General features: G+C 42.1%; 1 long non-coding RNA gene across 4 annotated transcripts in view; it reads right to left on the bottom strand.

Annotated features, from left to right (window-relative positions):
* LOC149463029 (uncharacterized) overlaps positions 1 to 27,101 on the bottom strand; it is a 329,319-nt gene that overhangs the window by 265,667 nt on the left and 36,551 nt on the right. The gene's annotated exons all lie outside the window — the stretch shown is intronic.

Below are 27,101 nucleotides of genomic sequence, written 5' to 3'. Positions count from 1 at the left end.
CAGTGTTAAAAAAAAAAATGTAAAAATAGAAAAAAAAGTAATAAAAAAAAAATTTAAAAATGAAATTAAAAATATTACTGTTTTTTTTACTTACTGTCACCAGTCAGTTTCTCTGACCACCGCCACGCCAATTATATGATGACGCTGTAGTGGTGGCAGGTGGTGACAGTATGTTAAAAAAAATTGTAAAAAAAGTTTTTTAATTTCTTAATTTTCCAGAAAATTGTGACAAGAAAAGTACAACTTGAAAAAACTCGCCATACCGCTTACTAAAAACCTTGGATGGTCTACTTTCCAAAAAGGGTCATTTGGGGGGTATTTGTACTATCCTGGCCTCAAGAAATGAGATAGGCCATCAGTACATCCAGATTGATCAATTGTCAGATAAATCCCATAGTTTGTGGACTCAATAACTTTCCTACAGACTAAATAATATACACTGATTTGGGTTATTTTCACCAAAGAAATGTAACAGAATACATTTTGACCTAAATTTATGAAGAAAGGTTATTTATTTGCACAATTTGTTAACAGAAACAAAGAAAACTGTTTTTTTTTTTCTCAAAATTTGGAACTGCAGATTTAGGTAAGAAGTTTATTTTATTTTCTTAAATCTATTTGGGGCTTACCTAGACGAAGTGGGTAAACATTGCCTGGAGATCAGGTTAAAGTGGCTGTAAAGCTCAGACATGAAATATCAACAAAGCAGATTTCTCTATAGTGTGTACTTGTCTCAGTTCAGAGCAATAAGTGTAATTTCTGTCTGCTGCCTCGTTCTCCTACTATCAGCATGAATCACGTCTGACAAGTTTTCCTGACACCAAGAGAAAAAAAGATGACAGGGGAGCAGGGGCGGACTGACAACTCATGGAGCCCCCGGGCAATAGGGGATCATGGGGCCCCTGTGTCCTTTCCCAAACTCAAAAAAGCCTATGAAAAAGGTGCCAGGGGCATCTCATGGGGCCCCCTACTGACCCCGGGCCCTCGGGCAGTGCCCGAGTTTCCAAATGGTCAGTCTGCCCCTGCAGGGGAGGAAACTGCAGCACACGGCCTGTAATTGAATGCCTCAGCTTTGTTCCTGTGTGCTATTTGAAGGTGGTTTGTGGCTTTCCTCACTGAGCTCTGCAGAGTGCAATTTCAGCTCTCCGCCCCCAGCTTTCTGACGGCTCAGGCAAACTTTATACATTCTGCACTTTGAATGAATGTAGAGAAGAGAAAACTGCAGATATACAGGTACAACTTTTGTATGATGATTTGTTTTATCTCTGTGTATCACCTGAGGCCATTTACTTATGAAAGGTTTTACAACCACTTTAAGATGACCTTATGAAAGCTTTCCAATAATTCTAAATTCTTACAGGGAAATATGTTACAGTACCAAGAAAACAAAGTTCATAGTAAAATTCCATTCCAATCCCCTTTCAATGTAATTTATTGCAGTGTGTGAACAGCCCCCCTGCAGACACCCATGCCACTGTAGCATCTTTGTAAGGAAACCTCTGCATTCTTCAGCTCCAAGGATTCCACTGATCACTGCTGATGACTGCAGCCAAGCTGTCTCCTCTCTCTGCTCCACTATAAAAGCCGGCTACTAACATTACAGATCTCATCTTATCACTGGGATCTGACATGAGCTAACTGGAAGGGGGAGGCAGCATTTACCAATACTGGGAATACTAGACTCCGGAGAAGGACAAAACAAATATTCTCAGGCTGGGTCACCGCTGAAAGCTTTATCGCAGCGCATTCTGTTTTATCAGAAGTAAATGGACATATGTCATTATTGTAAAATCTAAAAAAAGTGAAGAAATATAAAAATGATGATTCAGGCTTTTGTTTCCTAAAGACCGTTTGAGCACCACTATTATTTATTATACAGGTTTGAATTAAATACGTTTTAAGGGTCAACTCACAGACATCTCTGTGTGAGGTTTTATGTGCATTATCGTGTATTGCATTAGGTAGCCTGTTCATTTTGCATAGGCTCTCCAAGTAGACAGACGCCGATCAGCCATGATCTTATGACCACTGACAGGTTAAGTGAATAACATTGATTAACTCATTACAACGGCATCTGAAAGTTGGTGGTATATATTAGGCAGCAAGTAAACATGTTATTCATGAAGTTGGTGTGTTGAAGGCAGAAAAATGGGCATTGCAGTTTGATATGTATGGGAGTGCGTAGCCACAGACCAGGCAGGGTACTTATGTTGACCATGTTGCATGTATGTGTATGCCGTATGTATGTATGTGTATGTAGTGTGTATGTGTGTTGTATGTATGTGAGTGTATGCATGTTGTATGTATGTATATGCAGTATGTATGTATGTATGTATGTGTATGTATGTTGTATGTATGTGTAGTGTGTTTGTATGTTGTATGTATGTATATGCAGTGTGTATGTATGTGGTGTGTATGCATGCTGTATGTATGTATATGCAGTATGTATGTATGTATGTATGTATGTATATGCAGTGTGTATGTATGTTGCATATATGTGTATGCAGTGTGTATGTACAGTATGTTGTATGTAAGGTATATGGACCTGACCACTGTACTTGTGCATTACCTACTCCTGACCCCCGAACCCTGTGCATTACCCACTCCTGACCCCCAAACCCTGTGCCTTACCCACTCATGACTCCTGAACCCTGTGCATTACTCACTCCTGACTCCTGAACCCTGTGCATTACCCACTCATGACCCCCAAACCCTGTGCATTACCCACTCATGACTCCTGAACCCTGTGCATTACCCACTCCTGACCCCTAAACCCTGTGCATTACATAGACCTGACCACTGCACCTGTGCATTACCCACTCCTGACCTCTGAACCCTGTGCATTACCCACTCCTGACCCCTAAACCCTGTGCATTACATAGACCTGACCTCTGAACCCTGTGCATTACCCACTCATGACTCCTGACCCTGTGCATTACCCACTCATGACTCCTGACCCCATGCATTACCCATTCATGACTCCTGAACCCTGTGCATTACCCACTCATGACTCCTGAACCATGTGCATTACCCTCTCCTGACTCCTAAACCCTGTGCATTACATAGACCTGACCACTGCACCTGTGCATTACCCACTCCTGACCCTCGAACCCTGTGCATTACCCACTCATGACTCCTGAACCCTGTACATTACCCACTCCTGACCCCTAAACCCTGTGCATTACATAGACCTGAACCATGCACCTGTGCATTATTCACTCTTGACCCCTGAGCATTAATTACTCCAGACATACCTTACCCACTCCTGACCCCCACTCTCTGTAAATAAAACACTTGGCCCATGCACTATGTATGCTACACACTCCAGACGTCTGCACTATGTATGCTACATACAGTACTTCTGACTCCTGCACTCTGAATGTAGGCTCACATTTTAAGCTCTTCCTACTGTTAGCACACTTTTTGCCCATGTCACAGGGTGACAACATAGGAGCATGACCGGGATATAGGGACAAAGAGCTGCCACCCTGTAACAGGATTTGGGCATTATTTTAGGCTGCAGATGTAAACATGTTCAAAGGGATTTTTGAAGTTACAACAACATTTTCAACCTTATATGAAACTTTATTGGTTTTTATACACTAAAGTGAATCCAAAGCCAATATTTGTTGGTTTGTTGTTTCTTTCTTTCTTTTGAACAGAGCAGGGAAGAGTTTCAAACTCTGTCAGGTTTAATTGCTGTCTATGTCCCTGTTGGTCTGTTATGTGTCCTGGTGACCACAGTGACCGTGACTGAAAGTAAAGGAAAACCTAACATTTGGAGTCATTATTGGAGCAGGAACACAGAAGAAATCTTCCAATGCAGACAAATAAAACACAGTTTCCCTTTCTCTGGAGGGATCTTCTTTCACTTCCTGTTGTGTCTTGAGACAGGAAACAAAGGAATATCTCCCCAATAGTACTGACTCAGGTGATTGATCCGGATCTTTGTACACCAGTTGTTACAAGCTGTTTTAGTCTTTTATTTTTTGTTTTTATAACATACTACTACACTATGAGCTTTGTTTTGGAGGTGCACAGTGGAAGATTCAAACTCTTAAAGGTGTACGATTGTGATCATCTGTATTTGAGCTGAAGACTTGGGGAGGCACCATTATTACACTGAAATGCGATTGACCCTTAAGAGAGAAAGAGTACATGACCTGATGGATGAACAGGTCCACAGTCTAAGGTGAAAGCAATATATAAAAGGTGGTGGGGCCCCCCGTATGCACATGGTGATATTTATTTTTTATTTATTTCAGGTACTTCTATAGCGCTGTCAATTTCTGCAGCACTTTACATATATATTGTACATTCACATCAGTCCCTAACCCTCAAGGGGTGTACAATCTAAGGTCCCTAACTTATATTCATACATACACATACGAGGGACAATTCACCTACCAGCATGTCTTTGGAGTGTGAGAGGAAACTGGAGTACCCGGAGGAAACCCACGCAAGCACGGGAAAAACATGCAAACTCCAGGCAGGTGGTGCCGTGGTTGGGATTCAAACCAGTGACCCTAGTGCTGCCAGGCAGAGGTGCTGACCATTTAGCCACTGTGCTCCCCTGAGCTGATGACTTTGTGATACTCTATTATTACACTGAAATGTGATTGACCCCTATAAGGGAAAATGTGAATGACCTAGTGGTTGAGCAGGTCCATAGTTTGAGCTGAGAGCAATATATGAAAGGTGGTGGGACCCCCTTATGCACATGGTGAAATCTGCATATGCTGACAGCAGAAAGAGGATACATCTAACACATGGTGAAGTGAACTGAAAGAGAACAAGTTGTATAGATCAAAGATTTTCTTGTTTTAATATTCATTTTAGGTTTGTAATATCTATCATGATGTATATGGTTTATTCATATGGTTTGCACATATATGTATTATGTATCTAAAGGCACATTAACAATTTGATACAGTAAGGTATTTTGCGCACCATCATTTTTAAATAAAAAAAAAAAAGAAATTGTAAGGGGGTTCAAACCATTGCCTACTCGATCAAAATCTTTAAAAAGTTTTGACTTAAAGTGATACTAAACCCAGGACCCTGCATTCACTATATCTGGTCTCCCACAGTACACAGAACATGGAAATGCAAATATTTTAGTAAATATAAACTGCTAAATACATTTTCTCATCAGCAGTTAGAACAGTCTTGTGACTTCTATCAGTGTTCAGCAGAGCACTGGTTAAAGCTTGTAGGAGTTTTCTTTCTACTCTAGGAGGATGTGAAACCTCTGACCCTCTGTCTGGACAGTGCTGATTGGCCCTGTCCTGATCACATGCACCCTCCCAAGAAAAAAAAAAACCTCTCTAGCAATACACACCAAACTGAGTATGTGCATGTGACCACGGGTTCAGTCTATCAGGTGGTAATTTCAACAAGAGGAGGGGCAGAAAAGAAAGGATCAAACAACCTTTTTACACAATGCAGAGAATTAACCCCTTAGGTTCCACAGTAAGTATAACCAGCATGCTTTACTGCATATACAGACTGATTTTACTGTTGTGGGTTTCAGTAACTCTTTAAGACATACTTGAACAAGCCTCAATACACAAAAAAAACATACCGAGCATTACAGCGCACCACAACACATGTACATTCACAGAAATGCACTGCTTTGTGCTGAAGTGCAGGTATGTTGGTTGAAATTGTATATATGTTCCAAGCAATGCACCACAATGAAAACAAAAAATAAAAGCAGCACAAACCAATTTTATAAAAAAAAGAAAGAAAAAAGTCCAAATAAGTCCCAAATAAAAGTCTTGTTTCAAAAAAACAAAAATCTTACTGCAAAAATTATGATTCCCGTGTTCAAATCATCTGTAGTGGTTCAAATATTCACCCACACTCACCCAATCAGGTGATTTCCCAAGTGGGTAACTTACCCTCTTTTTTTTTGTAGTAAGTTTTTTTTTTTGCAACATGAGACTTTTATTTGGGACTTATTTAGACTTTTTTCCTTTCTTTTTTATAAAATTGGTTTGTGCTGCTTTTATTTTTTGTTTGTATTTTTATGGGGGTTTTTTTTCATCTTTTAAGCAGCAGCATTCTTTGATTGTATTTTATTTCTTTGGCGCAGGTTATTTCACATTTCTAATGCACCACAATGCTCATATATAGTGCATTTACACAAAAAATATGCAGGTTTAAAGCACAATACTGTGCAAAAGAGATGCGGATCCAGCCTTATTCTTTTTTTTTAATCTTTGTTTTCTCTAACAAAAAGGAAACTAAAAATTCTGTATGTCTCTCATCCATCTCACACAGCAGACATGGTGCTAGAAACTCTTATTCTTATGTTACACTTTCCTGAACTCTCCGAGTGTCATTTATTACCTGTCTTCAGACGTGTCAGATGTTCTTAAATGTCATTTTTATTACAACCCATTAAATATAAAGTGCTACAACTTGATTCCTGTAAACTGATACACTCCAAGCAGTTTCCGCTTCTGAGATCTGTGAACAGGCAATGGAGGTTGGAGGAGAGTTGGAAGTGCATTTACAGCCATCCTAGTTTAAGGTGAGAAAATTACAAATTACAATTTATATGCTGTGACCGTCTGCATCGCCCACCACTATATGGAGGGTGAGTTACAAGAACCAACAACAAAAAAAAGAAAAGAAAAAGGAATTGAACTTGTAAACATAAATTGTAAATTAGAAAACAGTTGAGGTTGTATTCTAATCAAGTGATGAAGTTAAAAGTAGAAGTCAAAGTGGTATTAAACCCAAAAGCAAATGTAGCGCTACCACTGAAGGAGCTGCTAGTTAAGATGGGTTCTCTGTTACTGGCCTTGATCTTCCCAAATACCTCAGCCCCTCTGACACACCACACAATTTCACAGAGAAATCACTGACAGTGACCTTATTATCCAGCTATAATGCTATTATAAAAACTGCAACTGTTTGGCCAAACAAACTAAATATATTGTCATAAAATAAAGTAGGTAGAGAGAGAGATAAGGGATGAAATGAATAACAATGGTAATGATAGACTTAAAGCAGAGCTCCACCCAAAAGGGGACGTTCCGCTTTAAGGACTGCTCTCCTGCTCCGCATTAAGGATTGGCACCTTTGGGGGGTGGGTACCCAAATTTGACAGGTACCCGCTCCCAGTTCCGGTCCGATCGCCTAGGCAGTCGGAAACGGAAGGTGTCCTCCCTCCCTCCCTCCTTGGGACACATGACAGGTCCCAGAAGACTACAGGACCAGTCATGAAGCGCAGCGCTACTCGCGCATGCGCAGTGGGTACCCAGCTGTGAAGCTGCAAGCTATCACAGCCGGGCGCCCGCACTGAAGATGCCGGCCTCCTGGCATACAGGACGGCCAGTGAAACAGGCTGCAGGGGACACACCGCGGGACCGAGGGACAGGTAAGTGGCTGTTTTTTAAAAGTCAGCAGCTACAGTTTTTGTAGCTGCTGACTCTTATTTTTTTAAAGGGTGAGTGGAACTCCGCTTTAAAATACAGAATAATTACAAGTAACTGGTCCCAGGTTTTAACAATCAGTTTAAACTGTAACAGAGCCACCAAGAGTATTATAAGGGCAGCCATAAATAAATAGTATAACCCGCTGCCTTCGGCTCTGCAGTGTCTTTGCTAGGTCCAAGTATGCCTGCAAAACTTCAGTGTTCCCAGAAGGTAAATAAAAAAAATTCTAAAGTCTATGTAAATACTATGAACATGGAGGGAAAATCTCCAAAAAAAAAAGTGATTTCTGCCGGCATGGTTGGGGCTGGGGACCCTTCAAGTGCTGCACTAATGATGATGCTAAGCAGCTTCCAGATACATCAAGTTCAAAGGTGAGAACTTGAGGAAGAACTCTGGCAGGGATAACTTGAACAAGACTTAACAGTAAAGAAAAGGGCAAGCAACAAGTGCAGGGAGGGGTAAAAGGGATCTGAGTTACTACGGTATTCCAGAACAAGTGACAAGTACAGTAGTGTCTAAAGTACCAAAAGGCAACCTGTGTTAGCTAGTGTCTTGCTTTGTTTTGTGGTGCAGCAGAGTGTTTGGTGGGTTGGCAACCCTCTCACCAATCCAGTTGTGGGTACCAATGGCGGAAGGGCCCCTCATGAATAGATGACTTAGATCTGGCAAATCCATTTGAACAGAGTGCCTGTGGATTCAGTACTGTAGCCCAGATGTCCGCTTCCTTTCCTAGTTGGAGCCAAGTTCCCTTCTCTAACTGACTCTTGGGAGAGAGCAACATACTGACAGAGGTTCTTAATCCTTGGGACCCTGTGCGCAAAAGCCACAAACATTCCCAGGCAGTACTCTGCCTGGACCTTGAAGAAGGGGACATACTCCGAAAGCTTGTCCTCAAAATTATATGTTAGTGCAAATAAAAAAAGTATCACGGACAGTACTCAATTGTTTCTATCAAAAATAATCAATTCTATTATCAAAAATAGCTCTATAATGGAAACACACAGTGCTTATTTCACCAATACAAAAAACACCAAAGTGCTTATAAAAACAATATACACCAAGTAATCCTCCAGACATCTATTTTAAATGTATATACTGTATGTATTGCAAAAAAATCCAGCACGGGCAAAGGCCACATCTAGGCTATAAACCAACTTAAACCAGCTAGCTGGAAAAGCAATACATAGTATATGCCCATGGGCCACGTACTACTGGTTCAACCTAATATCTGGCTATTCCACTACATGTACCTAATGGATAATGAACAGTCTCAGTGGACATGTGGAATCAAAAATCCGACATCCATCCACTGCATCAACTGGTTAATGATTAGCATGCAGCTGAATCTTAATGTAGATGCTGCTGGTACATCATTCCTTTCCACATTCACTTGCCATCTGTGGTGCGACGTTGCACCTCCTTGTTTTGGGTAGACGCTCGATAAATTCTTCAGATTCCCGTGCTTCCCAAAGTCCTGCTGATGTGCAGGTAGGTGTACCTACGTGATGTCACTAGACGCACTGATGACGTTATCCAGCAGTGCAGTAAGATGAGATATGCTGTATTGAATGCTGTCAGTATGGGGCCCTATGAAATGCCCCTGGTACCTTTTTATAGGCTTTTTTGAGTGTGATTTGAGTGTGGGCAAGGACACAGGGGCCCCATGATCCCCTATTGCCCAGGGGCCCCATGAATTGTCAGTCCGCCCCTGGGGTGGATACATTATGCCACTTATCCATTGCCTGAGTGCCTGCTTGGCTGACAAGGATGCTGTATATGCTTGAATCTTGCTAAGTGCTTTCCTACCTGTTTACTATTTGGTCGGCTTCACCTGATTACCCTGATATCTTGCTTGTGCTCTGCTTCAATAGTCATTCACGAGAGCAATAAAAGGCTTAAATGCTAAAATCAATCATCCTCTATGCATTTGATGATTGTGGAAAAGGAAAAGAGGACATATCATCTGATAAACCATTTACTAAGCAAGACTCCTTGGCAAGCCTAGCAGCATGACTTTATTGACCACACTACAAATCTCTGTGCTCTATCTGCATTAACATTTATCTGCATACAAATCATTAACCAGTTAATGCAGTGGATGGATGTCAGATTTTTGCTTTCACATGTCCATTGAGACTGTTCACTGTCCATTAGGTACATGTAGTGCAATAGCCAGACATTAGGCTGAACCAGTAGAAATAAACAGTGGTGTGGGGCCCATGCGCATCTATGAATTGCATTTCCAGCTAGGTTGAAGTTGGTTTATAGTCTAGATGTGGCCTTTGCCCGCGCTGTTTTTTTTTTGCAATACATTATTAATTTATTTATTTCAGGTACTTATATAGCGCCGTCAATTTACGCTTTACATATATATTGTACATTCATATCAGTCCCTAACCCTCAAGGGGCATACAATCTAAAGTCCCTAACTCACATTCATACATACACATACTAGGGGCAATTTAGACAGGAGCCAATTAACCTACCAGCATGTCTTTGGAGTGTGGGATATACATGTTTAAAACAGACGTCCAGATGTTTACTTGGTGTATATTGTTTTTATATGCACTTTGGTGTTTTTTTGCATTGGTGAAATAAGCACTGTGTGTTTCCAATATAGAACTATTTTTGATAATAGATTTATTTATTTTATTTATAATTTATTCTTGTTGATACAATTAACAAACTCTATGTATAAGTCTACTATTGTATGCTTCATTTGCCATTTTCAGTAAACGCTTTTTACCCAACTTCTGGGCTATACTTAGTTGGTTCATTGTGTTTCTTTCTTTTTATGAGTTAGGTGTAGGCTTGAACGCTACTCTAACAGCTTCAGGTCTTCGAGCAGAACAGCAGTACAGCTGGTCCAATGGGGATATGTCCCCTCCTTCCTACTCCTTCAATAAGAAGAGTTATTTCATTGGTTCCAGTGCTTGTACCCTGATCTGTGAATGTGGGACAAAATGTGACTCAGCAGACTCTCCTCCCCCTGGGACCATATGTATTTCTGTTCTGCCTGATGAACTGAAATTGTTAACCACTGCAACACTAGATGTTCAGATTCAGGAAGAGGACCAGCATCCCTGCAGTGAAGATTTCTTCAGGATCCTGCCATCTGCACAACATGTGACATACTTCATTACAGGTAAGTGATGGGACTAAAGCTATCACAGCTTTAACTTGTGACCATAGCTGCGCTTCAACAGATATTTGTTGCACTTATCGACAGATATAAGAGAATGCTTTCAGCTGAATATTTAACAGACCATCAGGTAGTAAATAAAGTATATTACTAATAGAAAAAACATTGTAAAAATGATATAATAAATGATCGGGCTTTGTTATGTATAAATAACAGGCTCCTGTTTTGCACGTGGACAGAACTCACCCCTGCACTGGGCCAAAGTTCCCTCTCATATGGCAGCAGCATTACATAGTCACGGAAGTATTTTCAGCAGAAACCTTGAGGCCAATAGAAGCACTATCTGGATCCAATTACTATAGTGGTCTATTACATGTTGCAGTGGAGGAATCCGTGCCAGGGGGATCTGCCAATGTACAGTGCTGGGATATAGAGAACAGGTTCATGTTTAGAATTACAGGCTGATTTACTTGTCATGTATTCCTTGGAGGAAATCTGGAAAGTGATACAAATAACTCCACTTCTAGGCCCCACGGGAGGAGCAGCTACGTAATACAGAGTTGTAGTATTTGGATGGGGTGAACAACAACACAGATTATACAGTATAGGTCATATGGTCCTTCAACACTTGGACACCACCAAAATACAACCCATAGGTATACATTCTGAAGTCAATAGGGCTCTAGCTCACTTGCAGAAAGTTCCCTGCTGAGATCCAGCCTCTATATTACACTACCCCCCCCTCCCCAATTTGGTTTCATCATCCCCTAGATGAACCTTTTTTTAACGAGGGTTTTTTCAAAGGTTTTTGGGTGTTCCTTGAGCAGCGGTGAATTGATTCCCCACCTGACAGTGCCTGCATTGTTCCAGCACCAACATCACTCAACAGAGCCAGAGGCATAGGGTCAGTGGCTTCCCTTTTCATGTTTCTCGTAAGTAACCAATAACTTCAATAATATTTGTAGGTGTCTGTAAGGGGACCTGTTTTCTTCTGAACATCTAACTAAGGGGGTATTTCTTCACCAGTCAACAATGTAAAGGGTCCATTTCTCCCGCTGTTTACTGATCCAAGAGGGTACATTCCCGACCACCAATTTAAAGGGGGACATTTTATAACTTTGCACCAGTGTAGAGGGGCATTGCTACAATGACCACCAATCTAAAGGGACATGGTACAACTGACCTCTAATCTACAGGGGCATTTCTCCAATGACCTCCAATCTAAAAGGGCATTTTAACCCTGACCACCAAGCTAAGGGTACATTTTTCTACTGACCACCAAGGTAAGGGGGCACTTTCTTACTAACCACCAATCTACAGGGGCATTTCTCCAATGACCTCCAATCTAAAAGGGCATTTTGTCCCTGACCACCAAGCTAAGGGTACATTTTTATACTGACCACCAAGGTAAGGGGGCACTTTCTTACTGACCACCAATCTTAACAGGGTACTTTCCCAACATCAACCAATCTAAAGGGGAATTTCTCCAATTACCTCCAATCTAAAGGAGCATTTTTACCTATGACCAACAGCCATTGTCATAAAGTAGTTCAAGTGCACAGACATAATGTCCCTGACATTCCTACGTTCCTATGTTCAGGACATTATGTCTGTGCACAGGGTTTCAGATAGGGTGTTACCACCAGTCCCCCTGTATGGGGCCAGAGCCAGCAGGAGGGCCAGGGCAGTAGGGGGAATCGGATGTGGGCAGGACAGTAATATGAGGGCAGTATGGTGTGTGTTGGGGGGGGGGTGCAATTACAGTAACCAATCCCCTGTACAGCACTCTCTGCACCAGCTGAAAGCCGGCTTCTCCTCCTCTTCCTCCAGCCAGATTTCTGCTGCTGCAGAAAGAGGGATTGGTTCCTGTAAGTGAATCCCCATAAAAACTGTAAAAAAATTGAAAACTGTAAAAAAAATTTAAACTGTAAAAAATTATTTAAACAAATTAAGGGCTCATTCACACGGGTTCTCTGGCTCATATGGCATGAATGAGTGGTTTGTGCAACTGTTACTCTGTGGTGTGCAGGTATAGGTGAGTGGCCCCAAATGCACACTTTCTGTGTTCAGTGCTGTACACCTGCATCCACACACCTGTCAAATTAGGACATTTGGCTCTGTTGTGTCCCCATAGCATAACATAGCCAGCCTACACGCAGCTCCAGCCACATAAGAAAAAAAAACCCTGATTCATACTGTACAGGCCACAGCACCCATGTGAATGATCCTCAATACCTCATTCACACACAGAACTGTACTTATTAACTCAATACAGTTTTATCTTTATGATTTAGCAGGAAATTTGTAAGTTATGTTTTTAGTGATGATTTTAGTGATGACTTTAGTGTAAATCTACCAAAAATATAATTTTGATATTTGTTGATCAGGTAAGCTGTACGGGGCCACATGGTTTTTAACAGCATCCCTGTCTGTGCACATGTGCTAATTTTCAGTGGTTTGTGACAAAAGTAAAACGCATAGACAAAAGAATATATATTTTCTATAGGGCTCATTCCCACTGCTGCGCTGCTATATACAATAGTCAGGAAGAACTCCTATATGCTGGAGTGGTATTCTGTGTGGTCACATTTGAATCAATCCTTTAAAAGTGCAGTTCAAAGCATTCTTCCACAACATACCCCCAATGGAAGAAAAATATATTTGAAAAAGTATTCTTCCCAAATATATTGACATATATTTGAAATGCTACAATTTTGGCCATATTCAATATATTTCAATAAATATATATATATATATATATATATACTGTATGTTGAAATGTGTTTTTACTGCAAAATATATGAAAAATATCTTTAAAAATACATTTTGTATATACTGTCTTTAAAAATACAAATCTACATTTTTGGAATGCATTTACAAATATATGTAAAAATATATGTTAAAGTGACTTTTTGATGTGTTAAAAAAAATCTGGAGAATATATTTTAAAAAAATATATTTTTAAAGATATATATTTTTTAAATATATTCTTCAGATCCTCCAATGATCAGACTTCTGCTGACAAGCCCATATCCTGCACAGCCTTTCACTGGGAAGATCAGTGTGCTGTTGCTTCTCCTCCCACAGCTCTTATGCAGCTGAGAACTGAGGGTATGTGATCACTTATAAAAAAGGTATTTATAATATATATATTTTTAATCTATACACAAATGTTTTGCCTTTCATTTCTATTTTAAACTGAATGGGTTGTTTTAGAAGGATTTACAATCACAAATCCTGCCCAGCAGTGCTGAGTGGCAGGTGCAGGAAGAAGAAAGACTGAGCACTGGTTGGCTGTAAGTGCAGGTAAAGAACAGAACCCACCCCTAGCAACCAGCCAAGAGAATTTTGATTGGCTGCTGGCCATTTTAGCCCACCTGCCACCTAAGATTGCAAAGGACACTCTGATTGGTTGTGATGGTGCAGCCTGGGAAAGAAAACAGACTGCTGCTAGCCACCTGGAACTATGGGAGATGTAGTCTACAGGAGACATCCTCTAGCAAACCAGGTACTGGATGGAACTACAAGTCCCAGAAGGACAGAGAGCTGCAGGATGAGGAAAAGGAAAAAGAGGCTGGGTAAGGGGTCAGTCTGGTATGGGATGTGAGAGATGACCAGAGACTAGACTGTTGAGTTTGAGAGCCACCTGTCATGAGTGATTGCAGTGGTGTTGAGTAGAGACCAGGCTGCCATATCTGCAGTGGAGGGTAAAGCTGTTGGAGAAATCTAGCAAGCTGGTTTCATTAGAGGTTGCCACTGCCAGGTCCTGAGTTGCTTCTGATGTCACCAGTTTCATGACTGTTCGCCATTGCCTGGTCCTGAATCGTTGCCAACACCTATGGTTCCTGACGAGAGAGTGGGAGGAGGCTGACTCCTATCACAGACTAGATAGAGGTGAGAGGCTGTGAGCCAAAATTTCATTACCCTCTTCTTAACCACTTCCCGTCTGTCCCATGTACATAAACAGTTGGATGGGAGCAGTGCAGGAGCGGGTGGCCGTTTATAAACGCCCCCCCGCATTCACTGCTTGCTTCCTAGGAGCGCGCGGCACCATGATGTGTGGGGTCCCGATCATGTGATCACTGATTGGCCAATCAGTGATCACATGAATAGTAGTAAGCAAGATGTCACTTCTGAGATCATTGCTTACTACTAGTGAAATCTGTGAATGATCACAGAGGTCACATGGTACAAGGCTATTCACAACAGCCTTGTACCATGTGACAAGCTGTGACCAATCACGGCTCTCACAGTATTCCCCAATGACTGCAAGAATGCAGCCAGAGAGAAGAAGAAATGATTGTTTTTACAGCCTTTATGGGTGTAAATGCAATCAGTGTAAAAAAAGGAAAAAAAAAAATCTTCATCACCCTCCACAAGTAGTACAGTGTCACTATGGTGACACTGTACTTCTAGGGTGACAGTATGTTAAAAAAAACATAAATAATAATACAAAAATGTAAAAAAGGAGAAATTATTGCTTTTACAGTCTTTATGGGTGTAAAAGCAATCAGTGTGAAAAAAAAAAAAAACCTTCATCACCCCGCACAAGTACTGCTAAGGTGACAATATGTTAAAAAAAAACTTAAATAATAATATAAAAAAATAAATAAAATATAAGAAAATGTTTTGAAAATTTATAATTTTTGGTTATAAACTAATGTGGGTTATTATTTTTTTTTTTTTTTACCAAGATAGCTGAATAAATCTTGGCCAATATTTAGGAAGAAAGATGATATATTTGCAAAATTTTTATAAGAAAAACACTTTTTTTTCAAAATGTTTGGACTTTTTCATTTATATAGCAAAAAGATTAAAATCCAAGTGGTGAATAAATACCACCAAAATAAAGTTTTATCTGTCTCAAAAAATTCTAAAAATTCATATGGGTACAGTGTTGCATGACCGTGCAATTGTCATTCAAAGTGTGATAGCACTAAAAGCTGAAAATTGGCCTGGACAGGAAGGGAGTGAAAGTGTCCGGACTTTGAGTGGTTAAAGCAGATCTTTACCCTTTAAGGGCTGGTTCACACCATGCTCACACATTAATTGCAGAGGAACGTGCTGTGCTTTCCTCTGCAATGCAGACCGCATGAAAAATGCATTTATTTGTGATCTACAGCGGGTGTCAATAAAAAGTTAATGACACTCCAAATGCAGATCACAAATGCACTGCATTTGTGCGCTCAGGATGGCATGGTACTTTTCTACCATGCGATCCAGTTGCAGTGCATTTTAAAAAGTAACGCATGCAAAATTAATGGGCTGAAAACACACCACACAGAATCACATGTGAGTCGCACAGGAACGCACAGCGGACATGGTGTGCAACGGCAACTAAAACAAGTCTGCTGCACTCAGGTGCGGACTGACAACTCATGGGGCCCCCGGGCAATAGGGGATCATGGGGCCCCTGTGTCCTTGCCCAAACTCAAAAAAGCCAATGAAAAAGGTACCAGGGGCATCTCATGGGGCCCCCTACTGACCCCGGGCCCTCGGGCAGTGCCCGAGTTTGCAAATGGTCAGTCCGCCCCTGGCTGCACTCATTCACATTAGCAGTTGGGGGGCTATAAAGCCCAGCGATTGAGCCAAATTTTGAGGGCCTGCTCAACTGCTCTACCTCCAGAGGCGGCAGCCAGGGGTGTACACATGCCACAGCTGGGATGTTTGTTTTGTGGCAGATATTATACCCCTGGTCGCCTGTCAAGTGAATGGAGCCATTCTGCAAGCACCCCCCAACCAGGTGCAATACATGCGGTTCTGGCATGCTATTGCAGGGTTCAAGAGCAGGTGGTGAGGAGGCGATACAATGCCTCATCACACCTATCATATATTCTAGAGGCATAACACGAACATTCAGGGCCCGGTGCAAGAAACCATAAAGGGCCCGACTGACCCCCAGCCGGTGCCCTTCCCTCTGAGCCTGGGTGTCACCTGCCTGACTGGAGGCTAAGGTGACGAGACGGATCCCCTTACGGCTAAGTGCAAAGCACCCCTGAAGGTGGTAACAGAAGGTGCTGTGCCCAAAGAAGCACGGGATGCCAATGATGGAGTTGCTTGGTGATACCCGATGAGATTATAACCGTGAGTAGAGAGGATACAGCAGCGGACTCTCTAGAAGACTGGAAGATCTTGACAGATGGGTGGAGCAGAAAGCGAAGTCAGAAGCCAGAGCCAGGGGTCAAACACAGAGCATCAATTAGACAGGAGCACAGTCAGGAGCAAGATAAGAGTCATGCACAAGTCATCAAGGCGCTGATCTGAGAAACAAGCTGGGGTCAGAACCAGGAGAGAAGCAAGAGCAGTTCAGGGTCAAGGTGGCTCGGTAATGGGTAATCAGAAGGGTAACTCACACAGGAACACAGGAACAGGAGGCTGACAATAATCCAGCAAATATTGCGAGCAACTGTAGTCCTTATAAAGGCCACTGGGCACCATCAACTATCGCACCTTGTGTGCCCTGATGCGCCATCACACACATGGATGTGCCACTGCATGCCGTGCGCCTATGCGCATGTACACATTTTTGCGCAAGTTAGCATGGCCATATTAGGCATTGGTGCATTTGCCGGGATTTTTTCGCTTTCTTCCCTGACACTGGGGTCTTTCCCAAACAGCAACCCTTGCGATCCTGGCAGGTCTGCCACTGGTGTCAGTAGTTTTTTACTATTTTATTCTTTAATCATTAATTTTTTTAAGAGCCCCAGTGGGGGCTTTGGTGAGATATCAGGGATCTAAACAGACCTCTGATGTTTCACTTTTGAGACAGAGAAATGAGATTGAGGGCACAGCTCTCAATATCCATCTCTGCAGCCTCAGCTGCACAGCACAGAATGAATAGACAGGAATAGCTCTGTACAGAACTTCATGTTCATTCACAAACTGAAGCATAGTAAACACAGTTCAAAACCTCAGTTTTGAATGGACAAAGGAACGATCAGTACCAATCACTCACTGTGTCCATTCAGAAAAGGAAGGCAAATGAATGACATAAATACCGGCCACTTCATCTGCTATCTATCCTGACAGATCCCCAGCAGCAGCTGGAGGGAGAGGGGAGGAGGAAAGCTGGCAGAGCTGCAGGGGGGGCCAGGGGATCACACAGGGGCCCAGGGGCAGCAGAAAGAAGAGAAAGCTGGATAGGAGGGGCGGCATTTAAATCCAGCATTCAGCAGCTGCAGGAGGGAGAGGAGAAAAGCAGGCTTTCAGCGATTGCAAGTGGATAATGGAAGGGATAGGTTCTTCATATGCTGCACCACTGCCCCTTCTATGTAGGTGTACAGGGGGGCCACACAAGTCCACTGGAGCATGGGGCCGGGTTGCAATTGAGACCCTGCAATTTCGCCCCTGATATGCTATGTTAAGTGCAAGAGCCAAGCCTTAACTTTGAAATCCCCTGTGTTCTACAGCTTTTAGAATGACAAAAAGGAAGCAGCCAGAAGGATCCCCCCCCCCCCCCCCACTGAGCGTACATCAGGAAACAATATCACTTATTTGAAAAGCCCCAGATATTTGGCAGCACTATTCCAACAAAAATACAATACACTTTAAAAATATTTTATTGTGCTGTTACAAACCACAGAACCAGACAATTCAATAGATCTACCGAAAACAGGAGATCTCCTTCTTCAACAGACATAAGTACAGCCAACGAGGTGATAAACGCATTCAGTATGGAAGCATTTAATCAAAAAATCAAAGGTCCAGGAAATGAGTGTAGAACACATAGGTGAAGTCTCTGTTCAACCAGTGTTGTAATCAGGGGTGGACTGACAACTCATGAGGCCACTGGGCAATAGGGGATCATGGGGCCCCTGTGTCCTCGCCCACACTCAAACCACACCCAAAAAAGCCTATGAAAGGTACCAGGGACATCTCATGGGGCCCCTTACTGACCCCGGGCCCTCGGGCAGTGCCCGAGTTTTCGAATGGTCAGTCCACCCCTGGTTGGAATTCACAAATGTCTACCACACTGCACAGCCAATGGCTTGTTTCCTGGTTTACCTTTCCTTGATATATCTTAACCTTCATAGTACTCGTTGGGCCTTGAATTAGCATTATCGCACTGCTGATTTACTGTCCAGTGAGCAGACTGGGGATACAGAAGAAGGTTAAGATGAAAAAGGAAAAAGTAGATTCGTTTTACTAGCTATGTAGCGTTACAGAGCTATATAAATCACAAAACTGGCTGAACAGAATTACAAAGCCTTAGGCTGATATAACAGTTCACATACATTTGTGTATTTTGCTGGTTGTCTGGATCTCAACTTAAATATTTTAATAAAAATCGCAATTATATGTCTCTGGTGGGGGTTCCGTTGCTAAACAGGTCTACGTGGATAGGATTCTCAAAAAAAAGAGTCTGCAAAAGGTCCCCAATGGGGTCTCACCCAGTATGGGGATCAGGAACATCTCATGGAGCCTAACCTCTGAAGATCCTGTTGACAAGAAGAGTGAGGGGTGATCAGGCCACCCACAATCCCCACCTTGGTTCAAACCAAAAAGCAGATGTGAAGCCAGCCTGTAGGCCCACGACCACCAGCAAAAAGATGGTAGCAGAGTTAAAAAAAGGGGGAAAATAACAGAAGACACAAGACAAAGGCCATCAGCTTGGCATGCGTGAATTTTATGATCTATTTGTTTCTGCATAGCACAGCCATACAAAGCAGTGTGCTTACAGTGTAAAGCACAGCACACAGCACGCAGTTAACCCTTTAATCGCCCCACGTTAACCCCTTCCTGCCCAGTGCCATTAGTACAGTGTCAGTGCTTTTTATTAGCACTGATCACTGTGTTGGTGTCACTGGGGATGTCAGTGACACCAAGTCAGCTCCCCCCCAGTGGCAGAACAACTGCCACAGTCCGGCTATAAGTCGCTGATCGCCGCCATTACTAGTAAAATAAAAATTAAAAAATTCCAGTACCTATCGCCATTTACAAACGCTATAACTTTTACGTAAACCAATTAATTTACACATATTGGGCTTTTTTTTTAGCAAAAACATGTAGCAGAATACATTTTGCCCTAAATTTATGACGAAATTTGATTTTTTATTTTTTTTTTACTGGACATGTTTAATAGCAAAAAGTAAAAAATATAGTTTTTTTTCAAAATTGTCAGATTTCTTTGTTTATAGCACAAAAATAAAAAACGCACAAGCAATCACATACCACCAAAAGAAAGCTCTATTTGTGGGGGAAAAAAGGACATAAATTTCATTTGGTTGCAGCATTGCATGACCGCGCAACTGTCAGTTAAATTGATGCAGCGTCGTATCGGAAAAAATGGCCTGGTCAGCAAGGGGGGTAAATCCTCTGGAGGGCAAGTGGTTAATATGTGTTCAGTTTCAAAGGGGTGAGGTGGCAACCCTAGTACCACCGGACCCCTTGTAGGGGGCCCGGGCCTCATCAGTTTAACAAGGGGGCCTGGACAGCTTCATGGCACATTATAATGTGCAGGCAAAGCATGATTGGCTCCTAGAATATCCAGTAAAAAACATTTCCTGGGCCCCATTAGAATCATTAGAGGGACCCAGAGAATAGGAACAGGCGTACCTCGGTTTACAAACGCCTCAGTGAACGTAATTTTCGTTTTACGAATGAAAATCCATTGAAAATAATTCCTCGGTTTACGAATTTGTTTCGCAACACAAACAGATTAATTGGTTTTCAATGCATTTACAAATTGTTTTTAATCATGTCCCTGTACAGTACTATGCCTTTAAAGTGCACTTTATAAAGTGTTTTGAACAGATAAGACTTTTTTTTACTTTTTTCTGACCTCCGGAACGGATTAATTGGTTTTCAATGCATTTTACAAATTATTTTTGTAATACAAACGGATTAATTGGTTTTCAATGCATTCATTTTTAATCATGTCCCGATACAGTATTTATGCCTTTAAAGTGCACTTTATAAAGAGTTTGAACAGAAAAAATACTTTTTTTTTTAACTTTTTTTCTGACCTCCAGAATGGATTAATTGGTTTTCAAGGCATTCCTATGGGAAACCACGTTTCAGTTTATGAATTTTTCGCAAAACTTAAAGTCCCGCAGAACGCATTCAATTCGTAAACCGAGGTACGCCTGTATTTGTTTAAATTTGGTTCGTAGCAGGGGCGGACTGACAACTCATGGGGCCCCCGAGCAATAGGGGATCATGGGGCCCCCTGTGTCCTTGCACAAACTCAAAAAAGCCTGTGAAAAAGGTACCAGGGGCATCTCATGGGGCCCCCTACTGACCCCGGGCCCTCGGGCACTGCCCGAGTTTCCAAATGGTCAGTCCGCCCCTGGTTTGTAGGCAACTGGCACCGCACCTTTGAAGTTTAATGTTCCGTTCCTGGCTAACAGAGGGATATGCGGGGGATGCTTGCCTGCCTCGCTCTCTCAGCAACTCCTGAGGGCAGAGGGTGGGACTGCAGCCAGCGGTGTGTGTGGGATTGTGGCAGCCAGGCACATGTTGCGCAGCTAGGGATCGCGTAGGGACAGCGGCGGCAGCAGGCAGTGCTGACTTGTAGAGATCCCACACAAGCACTTTTATTGGTAAGGGTTCCCCTACCTGGGTACAGTGTAAGACAGCACACAAGAGCATCATCCATGGCTGCAAAGTGTAGAGTATAGCTCAACAAGTGCTGGCCATGGATGATACACAGCCACAGCACCTATCTCACTGTGTTTTTGTGATCATCATCATTATCATCATGAAGACCACATAGTACAGATCCTGTACTGTGTAATCATGATGATAATGATGATCACATAAACACAGTAAGATCATTTCTTTTAGGCCACATTTACACTTGTTTTTTGGGGGTGGTAAAAACATGGTTCTGCGTTTTAATCATGTCCCTGTACAGTATTTATGCCTTTAAAGTGAACTTTAAAGGCATAAGGCAGGCAAGCATCTCTCCCGCATATCCCTCTGTTAGCTGGGAACGGAACCTTGAACTTCAAAGATGCAGTGCCGGCTGCCTACGAACCAAATGTAAACAAATACAGGCGTACCTCGGTTTACGAATTTAATGCATTCTGTGGGACTTTAAGTATTGCGTGGTTTCCCATAGGAATGAATTGAAAACCAATTAATCCGTTCCGGAGGTCAGAAAAAAGTAAAAAAAAAAAAAAAGTCTTTCATCTGTTCAAAACTCTTTATAAAGTGCACTTTAAAAGCATAAATACTGTACAGGGACATGAATAAAAATTAATTTGTAAATGCATTGAAAACCAATTAATCCGTTCATATTGCGAAAAAAGTGTGTAAATGCATTGAAAACCAATTAATCCGTTCAGGAGGTCAGAAAAAAGTAAAAAAAAAAAAGTCTTTCATCTGTTCAAAACTGTTTATAAAGTGCACTTTAAAAGCATAAATACTGCACAGGGACATGAATAAAAATTAATTTGTAAATGCATTGAAAACCAAATAATCCGTTCATATTGCGAAAAAAGTGTGTAAATGCATTGAAAACCAATTAATCCGTTCCGGAGGTCAGAAAAAAGTAAAAAAAAAAAAAGTCTTTCATCTGTTCAAAACTCTTTATACAGTGCACTTTAAAAGCATAAATACTGTACAGGGACATGAATAAAAATTAATTTGTAAATGCATTGAAAACCAATTAATCCGTTCATATTGCGAAAAAATGTGTAAATGCATTGAAAACCAATTAATCCGTTCCGGAGGTCAGAAAAAAGTAAAAAAAAAAAAAAGTCTTTCATCTGTTCAAAACTCTCTATAAAGTGCACTTTAAAAGCATAAATACTGTACAGGGACAAGAATAAAAATTAATTTGTAAATGCATTGAAAACCAATTAATCCGTTCATATTGCGAAAAAAATGTGTAAATGCATTGAAAACCAATTAATCCGTTCCGGAGGTCAGAAAAAAGTAAAAAAAAAAAAAGAAAAAAAGTCTTTTATCTGTTCAAAACTCTTTATAAAGTGCACTTTAAAGGCATAAATACTGTACAGGGACATATTGCGAAAAAAATGTTTAAATGCATTGAAAACCAATTAATCCGTGTTAACATGGCTCTGCGTTTTTACCGCTCCCTTTTATGCTGCAAAGGCAGTAGAAGGTGAGCAGATATGCCGTGACCGCAGTGCTTTTCACACGGCAAAAGTTATCCCCACAGTTGCGTTCAGCAGGCTGTACCATCTGCTGAACGTGACCCAATCAACTGCTAGTTCAGGGTTTTTAGGGCCTCCTTCACAATGCCGGTTAGCTGCATCCACTGGATTCTTGTAGCTAGAATGACAGCTGCATGCAATAGTGGTGGCCGCTCAGCCTGTGTAACCCTAGGTTCACGCCTAAACTTTTTCTGCAGCGTTTTGCAAAAATACAGTACAGTTCATTTAACATGATTTCCTATGGGACATGTTCACACCTGTGCGTTTTCACCCGGTTTGGGTTTTTTTTTAAAGGGTCAAGGACTTTTTTGAGCGCAAAAAGTTGCGTTTTTGGTTCTGTAGACTTCAATGGAAACTCTGCAGAAAAGCATGCATTTACGATGCGTTTTTATGCGTTTGTTATGCATTTTGCGTTTTAAATCTGCTTTGCAACAAGAAACAAAAATGCAAAAATAAAAACCTGCAAAACACATCAAAAACGCGGCAAAAACACATCAAAAACGCAAGTGCAAAGACGCAAGACGCAATGCAGAAAAAGGCTCAAACACAACCTGCAGGTGTGATCCCAGCCTGAAGTATTGACAGGCTGACAGCGGCTGTTCATACCAATCATATACTTGCAGTTAGTGTCGTGTGTCCAAGTGTGGTCACATCAGGCTGCATCCAGGCTTGGACACTGACCCCTAACCACAGGTAACAACATGGCTTGTACAGGCTGAGCCGCTGCCATATTCGCATGCACCTGTCATCCTAGCAGCATGAAATCACTAATTCTTGTAGCTGGAATCTGGTGGATGCAGCTAAATAGCTGTGTAAAGGAGGTCAGTGGTTAAAATAGGTGGTAAGGAGGCAAAACGATGCTTCTTCACTTCCTGTCAAAGGCTCTCTGAAGAGCGTTCTGGATGTGGATTGCTTTTCAGAGAGCTACACTAGTGCAAATAAGCCCATAAAGATTTCCTAATAATTACTATAGTGATTGGTGCAGCTGATTTAAAGGCTGATTTAAAGTGTTAGTTCACCGTTACAGAAAAAACGTGAAGGTGAATTAACATAGAACACCCTCCCCAACCCCCTCATCACCTATTTTCTGACCTCCAGGGTTGCTGAGCCTTCAGTACCTCCACAGCTGAGGCAGAGATGTGTGTGTGTGGAGGGGGGGGGGGGCATGTGTATGTAAGGGGGGGCAGGTTCTTTGGGGCCCCATGATTTATCCTATTGAATTTGGAGGATCCTAATTTAAAACTTGCGCAATGCTTTTTATCTTCTGTAATCTCTGAATTTATTATCATCATCTTCTTACAACTGATCTTTTTTTTGATAAAGCGATGATACTACATCATATGTTTTATGAGACAAAATAATAGCTCCCCTTTAAGACACTTTAATAAAGAAATCATTTTACATGGAATATGCGGAGACAGTTATTTTATTGCTTTGAAATATAGTTATTTGATTATTCAGATATATCTGCTGAAATCGAGCCATTGACTATCAATCTCATGTAATCTCTTCTGTAATTCAGTCTAAGGAACTACACTACAGTGACGATAAAGACAGTCCAGTCAATTTCATTTGATGGCCGCTGACTGTAGGCAGACATCACAAAGCTCTTCACATGTCCCGTGTAACTTCAGCTGTTACTTCACTTGGTTTACCTTAATATAGGTGATGCATAATGCCACTGCAGCCAGATTGCAGAGAGACCCTCAAAGGGTTAGTGGGAATGTTCTTCCTGAAGCCTGTACTACAGAACTTCCTCCAGTCAGACTCCTCTTTTTATTGTGATCTATGAATCACTGCAAGGACTTTCAAAATCTCTGTTAGAAAACAAACTGGGACCACTAGAGTTCCCGGCCCATCTGCACCATTAGGATCCCTGGTGAAGACCCACTGACAATTAGATTCCACGTTCCAAGTGAACCTGCACCACCAAAAAAAATATTTTAAGTAGCAGCATGGATTCCTGAAAGACAGAAGTTGTCTAATAAATTTGATTTCTTTTTATGAGGAGGTGAGAAAAACCTTGGACAGAGGGGTGGCGGTGGACGTGGTATACTTGAACAGAGGGGTGGCGGTGGACGTGGTATACTTGGACAGAGGGGTGGTGGTGGACGTGGTATACTTGGACAGAGGGGTGGCGCTGGACGTGGTATACTTGGACAGAGGGGTGGCGGTGGACGTGGTATACATGGACAGAGGGGTGGCGGTGGACGTGGTATACTTGGACAGAGGGGTGGCGGTGAACGTGGTATACTTGGACAGAGGGGTGGCGGTGGACGTGGTATACTTGGATTTTGCAAAAGCATTTGACACAGTTCCCCACACACGGCTGTATGAAAAATACAGTATGGTTGTTTCAAGGAGCACAATACAATGATACTTAAACAAAAATTAGCTGCCTAGTCGAGTTGCCAGAAAGAAGCTTTTACTGCACCAATGCCACACATTGACATGTCTCACTGGGCTTTTTTTCAATATCAATGCCAAAATTTCATGATTTCTGCCGGGGTATCCAAACTTTTAAGCACAACTTTACTCTATAAGGGTTTTCCTCCATTGGCATTACAGATTTAATGTGAAGCAAATTGCATTTTTTTTCAAGCATTGTGCCTTTTTTACTGAGTATTACTGCCCTTGAGTTGGGAAGCATTTTTTGTGATGCGGTTTTTAACCACTGCACTGTGTTTTAATACGTAGCTATGCTGTATGTTTGGTGCCATACATTTTTACTATAGGGTCCTGGAAGGTGGTTTTGTTTTGCCATCAATGGACACAAGCCCTCACATAAGAAAATGTATGCCTAGGTTGATTTCCCCTGGAGGTAGACTAACAGTGCTCCAAAGCTCACAGTGTCTTCCTGGCACTTTAAACAGCATAGAAGTATAAGGTGAAGAAATGGCAACTCGTTCTCCCGATAAAAGAACTTTATTCATAAAGGGTACAGTGTGCAAGTTACAACAGCTTATGCATTTCACTAAAAAATAAGACTATGAATAAGGTTTTTGCCAAAACACGTAAGCTGCTGTAACTTGTACACTGTACCTGTCAGGGACCACCGCGACGCATGAGTCTGCACATGCGTAGGTGTCCGACAAGACATGCAGGCAGGCGGACACAAGGACCCAGGCGCGTCTGTCACCTATGACGGCACTGGGCAGGCACTAGGATCCAGGCGCGCCTGTCACCTATGACGGCACTGGGCAGGCACTAGGACCCAGGTGCGCCTGTCAGTGCCGGGCGGGTTACTTAAACCAGCCCTGCACAGACACAAGTTGCCTGATGGTCTTCTCCCTGTTCCTGTGTTCCTGCTCTTCCTGTATGCTGATTGACTTGTTGCTGACCCTGCCTGGACCTGATACCGCTGTCTTCTCCTGCCCTGACCTTTGGCTCGCCCTGACCATCCTCTGCCTGCTCCCTTTGTCTGACCTCCTGTTACCGAACCCGGATTGTGACCCAATTACGCTTTGTCTACCGATCTGTACCGTCTGCCTCGCTGTTACCTACCCGGCTTGCCTGACCACGTCACACCTCTTCACATCTGGCTCCTACCCGCTACACGCCATTGGCGGTTGCCTTTACCACGGTTGGTGTCACTCAGGGGTCGCGACCTGGTCCAAGTCCATCCCCACCATCAGGGGCTCTGGTGAACCAGCAGACCTGGGCTTAGACTCCGCGCCCTGGGGAACTCCGGCCAGTGGGCCACTAGAGGTCGCTATCAGTGTTCGTGACAGTACCCTTTCTGAATAAAACACTTTTATCGGGAGAACGAGTTGCCGTCTCTTCTCTTTATACTCCACAAGCCCTCACCTCGCTGGGGATAGGGCCTTGCCTAAGTTCCGTTGAAGTATTCAGGCTGAATGCAAGTATGGTCATTGTCCCCTCAAGGTCAAATCAAAAAGGTTAGAATATGGCGACATAAAGACCACTCAGTCATAGCATCCCATAAAACGCCGCTGAGGGGACTGGATAAAATAAACATCTCAGCCGTGAGAAGAGACCATTAGGAGCTGAGAAAAGAAATAGCAGTGCGCTTTGCCATTACTGTGTCCGCAGATAAAGAAATCTGTGCAGTAAAAGCTGCTTTAACACTAACCCAAACATTGAATAAAAGTCTTTTCAGCGACTTATTTAATGAAAACAGCTCAGAGGAAAATGAAAAAAATAACATAATTTTGCCAGTGAGAAAGGTTAATAAAAGTAGAGAATGTTATATAGTTAACCATTCTTGAAAAGGAACTATTACTGCACTGCAGCTACATAACTTTTTTAAGGCAAGCAAAATCGTTTTCTGTGAACTGTTGACTTTTCATTTTCTATTTAATTTCCTATTCCAGGCTATCCAGCAAACACAGCAGCTGTGCTAAACTCACCGCTCTCTGTAATCCACTG

Source organism: Staurois parvus, unplaced genomic scaffold (assembly GCF_062004578.1).
Source record: "Staurois parvus isolate SC_StPar_1 unplaced genomic scaffold, SC_StPar_1.0 ptg000162l, whole genome shotgun sequence".
NCBI lineage: Eukaryota > Metazoa > Chordata > Amphibia > Anura > Ranidae > Staurois > Staurois parvus.
Note: the sequence above shows the minus strand (reverse complement) of the source record. Positions and strands in the feature narration are given on the sequence as shown.